This window comes from Lissotriton vulgaris, chromosome 2_1 (genome assembly GCF_964263255.1).
Source record: "Lissotriton vulgaris chromosome 2_1, aLisVul1.2, whole genome shotgun sequence".
Taxonomy (NCBI): Eukaryota; Metazoa; Chordata; class Amphibia; order Caudata; family Salamandridae; genus Lissotriton; species Lissotriton vulgaris.
In genome coordinates this window covers 502812244-502816802 of record NC_141687.1, presented here as the reverse complement: position 1 = coordinate 502816802, position 4559 = coordinate 502812244, and the positions used below count along the sequence as shown (strand labels likewise).

Here is a 4559-nt window from a genome sequence, read left to right as displayed (position 1 = left end):
ACAGGGCTTTGGGTGGCAGTAATTGAGTGTCTGAACAAAGTAGGTGGATCCTCCCTTACCCCGATAGCAAAATGTTATCTCCTGAATGTTTAGGTTTATAATTTCTTTATTAAATTTTAAGTTTAGTTGTGCAAAGAAAACACCAAAAACGTACACAATTGGTGCAAACAAAGGCATATAGCAGCTATAAAATTAACAAAAACCAACATCCTCCCCCACACTCCCCTAAAAACGAAATCCCTCTCCCCCACACCCCCAACCCACTCTTAACCCACCCCACCCCTCCTACTAATGATATGTGCCTATGTACTCTATTGGGGTTCCGCCGGTGGCTGTTTTGTAAGCCATCAAATTCGTAAATACTTGGGTCATGTGAGTTCTTTAAATTCGGATTAAAGCATTTTTATAAATGGTGTCCAGACATCAGGGAAGGGTGCCCCTTGATTAGCAAGGGAAAGAGAGATGCACTCCATGCCTAAGACATATCATATGCAGTTCAGCCAACCAGTATAGGTGGGAAGACTGTCTTTATCCCATAGCATCAAGATGTTTCGAAGGGCTGCCCAAAGGGCTAGGCCGATCTGCCACCTCTGCGGAATTTGAGAGGGAACATGAGAGCGTTGGGCAAACCCAAGAGAATATAGGCCGGAAAGCGGGGAAGTTGTATATAAAAGCAAGTATCAACCTAATTGAGGACTTGTTCCCAACAATCAGCTAGGTTTGGACAGTCCCATAGCATGTACGTTAGAGTTCCCTGAGCCCCACACCCCTGCCAGCAGAAGGGGTCTCTTATAGGATTCCCCCTGTAATACCTAGAAGGCGTAAGGTACCAATAAGTGGCTATTTTGGTGGTTGTCACTATGCCTGCTACATTTCTAGCTGTGTGCTTGGCTCTGTAATAGATGTCTTCCCACTCGCCCATTGATAGTTCCAGGCCCCACTCGAGTTCCCATCTCCGCTAGCTAAGAGATTTGGTAATTGATGGGGGGGGGGGGTCTCAATTGATTATATAGTTCAGAGATAAGACGGGTGTCTGATGATTTGGTTAACAGCCATTTCTCAAATAGAGTCCGGTAGCGCTGTGCCTGAGGAAATTTGGATGCATCACCCAGTGTCTGATGTGCTGATATCAATATCACTTATTTTCGGGAAGGCCCTGATGCTGGCAAAAGTTCTCAAATGTCAGGGAGCCAGTCTCATCAAAAAAGTGGCAGATAGATCTGCAACCCTCCCCGGTCCACCAAAGGAAGGTCTTCATTTCCATACCAGGAGAGAAATCTGGGTTTGCGACTGTAGGTGTCAGAGGAGATGGAAACGTCGTTAAAGCCCTTCTTCCAGCTACTTCATCCTATGCTCCAAGGGAGCATGTGTGACCAGCAAAAGATAAAGATTTTTGGGGTGAGCTTGTTTAGGGAGAAAAGGAATCCTCCACAGGGGCACCTCAGCCAAAGCCCTGTCCATAAATAGCCAGTGCTTTTTAGATTCAGAGCGGGACCACTCCACAAATGACCTTATCTCAGATGCACAGTAATAATTCTGGAGATTCCGAATCCCCATTCCACCCTCCCCGGGGGCCTGTAGCTTAGTTTGCGGCACAGTCGAGGTTTCTTACCAGCCCAGACAAAAGGTACCTGGAGGGGGTTCCAGTGGTAATATCTGGAAATGGAACAGAATTTTAGGTAATATTGTCATTTTTACAGCCGCTATTCAGCCTAACTCGGACAATTTGTATGATTTCTATCGGCTGAGGTGTGTCCGTAGCTGCTGTTGCAGGACAGTGTAGTTCAACTATATAGTATGCTGTAGAGAAGAGGCAAGTTGTATTCTCAAGTCAGGGATGGCAACCAGTGCCCACTGGATGGGGTATGCCTCGTGTAAGTCCGCTAGCATGGAAGCTTTAAGTGAGAGGCTTAGAGCCTGTGATTTCTGGATGTTTATTTTAAAGCCTGAAGCTGAGGAGAACTTCTCAAACTCAGTCAGAAAAGCTGGGAGAGAGACTTGGGGGCCCCAGTGATGCAAACACATCATCCGCATACAAACTTAGAGTATGTTTGCCCCCTTCGAAGCTCATGCCTGCGATTTGGGGATTGTCGCGCATTCTTTGAGCCATTGGCTCCATGTAGAGGGCAAAAAGGAGTTGGGACTGAGGACACCTCTGTTGTGTCCCTCTTTGTATTGGAAAGGGAGAGGACGGTTAGCCATTCACTCTAACCGAGGCTACCGGTTTGGTATAGCCACTAAAAACCCAGTTTATAAATCTGTCAGGGAGCCGAAGTGACCCAGGTTTTCTTTTAAATAGGCCCAGTGCACCCTGTCAAACGCTTTCTCAGCATTGTCAGATAGAAGCATACATTTGGTTTCGAACTTCTGCGCTTTATCTATATTGTGGAGTATTCCCTTAGTGTTATCCGCACATTGGCGGCCTGGGATTCCTGCCTGATCGGGATCGATCAGGCCAGGGAGAAGGACGGACAGCCGTGTTGCCAGGATTCTGGTGAATAATTTAAGATCCATATTGAGTAAAGAGATCAGCCTATAGGAGGCGCAGTGTCTCTTGCCCTTACCAGGCTTGGGAATTACAACCACCGAGGCCGCTATCTTAGATTGGGGGATCTGTGAGGAGGCGACTCAAAGCGAAGCACCAGTATTACTCACCAAATGCATCTCTCAACAGAACTTACTGTAGCTTTATAAACACCCAGGTTCCGAGAGACACAGGACAACCCCAAATATTAATAATGGCAATTTGGGCTAGCATTGTAAGTCAAGGTTGTTCGGGTTCTTCAGCTACACTGTAGTCTGGAGCAACTCCTGGTGGCCAGCGGTACTCAGACTTTCGGTGTGAAAGCCAAGGCCCGCAATCTCTGCATCATTTTGGACAGCAAACTCTCCATGAAACGACAGGTCAATGGAGACTCCTCAGCCTGCTTCCACACTCTCTGAATCTTTAAATTGGTCCCCATCTGCACCAGAAAAACAGTGACGCAGGCCCACATCGCCAGCCATCTGGACTATGGCACTCTATGAAGGCACAAACAGCAAACTCATGAGAAGACTTCAGATGATACAGAACGTTTCAGCCAGCCTGCCCAAAAGGACCCACATCACCCGGCACCTGAGAGACCACCACTGGCTCCCCTTCAAGGAAAGACACCTCTTCAAACTCCTGACCCACGCCTACAAAGCCCTTCACAACCAAGGACCTGCAAACATGAACCAACGCTTGAACTTCCACCAACCTTCCATAAACCACTGCTCCGCCCATCTCACACTCACACAGTATCGCTGATCTGCTGCTGCCGCAACAGAGGATGCAAAAACCCACAGCCCAGCACCTGGATACCCTCCTGGGCCGTGCTATAAGTTATGGTATGACTGATTGATTCCAGTAGCTGGAATATTTTCTTACCAAGAATTGTACAAGCAAGTTGTCTGGTGTCAAGTTTAAACATTAACTGCCCACAGCTCACCCAAAACCACATTGTCCCCACAAGAATGCACCAAAAATAAACAATCTTTTATTAAAATATGAATTTCTGCATCAGCAATGGTAACTTCCACTTCTACCACTGGCCCTATTCTGGGGATGTGATCTGCTTCACAGATCTCAGAAAGACTATGGAATTCAATCAAGCACGTTTGAACATGCATATGGAAATGGTCCCAAGTCTTTGAACCATCACCACACGGTGTTTTTTAGATAGTAAAACGCAGAGTGTTGATAGGCTTGTGAAGTGTCCCCTTCACTTTCAGGTTTTTCTCTATTGCGCCTCTAATGAGATCAGCATGCTCTTCTTCAAATTACTTCGCATTGCGACTAGTTAGGGTGATCCTGATGCACTGGATAGCTACTTCCTGTTCCACAGACGCTTTGCCAGTGTCTTCAAATGCCATGACTAATATGCTTCCTGACTGACTTATTCGTCCCCAAATAAAGAAGCGAACAGCGGTGAGCCAGGAGAGAAGAACAGCAGACCTCGCTGTCCGAGTTCAAAAGTGCCAGTCAACCATCGAGCTGTCTACTCCTGTTAAATCATTCTGGAGGACTAGTCCCAAAGAGCAGTCTGCTCCAGGTCTTTCAATAGCTGGGTCGATCCAAGCTTTATCTATTAAAAAAATGTAAAAAACAACACTCACTAACTAAGAGTTTGATTTTATCAATCTAATGTGACACAAAATGGCCGAAACTCATTCAAAGATCTTTGCGATTGAAATGTTAGTCAAGTTGTGGGATCAATATCAGTAATGACAGAGAATGCCATGAGAAACACCATATAGTATGGAAATCCTTACATAAATATCAATATACTCGAAATAAAGATAACGACTTATTTTAATTAAATGGCTCTTGTAAATAAAGTAACATAAGAAAATCAAAAAAGTATTGGCAAATAATAGAGGATATTATTATATACAGCAATACAAGGAATTACTGGTTACTAGCTACTAAAGTTTTGATATGATACCCTTGTGCCCTTTTAAGAATTGACATAAATAGGGATATTTGTTGTCCTAATTATCATTTTCATTTATGCATGGTATAACTAATATTTTAGCTA

The 4559-nt window shown here is 45.0% G+C and overlaps 1 pseudogene; it reads right to left on the bottom strand.

Annotated features, from left to right (window-relative positions):
* Positions 1-3444: 3444 nt before the first annotated feature.
* Positions 3445-3894, bottom strand: LOC147730642 (small ribosomal subunit protein uS10 pseudogene; annotated as a pseudogene).
* Between the last annotated feature and the right edge of the window lie 665 nt (positions 3895-4559).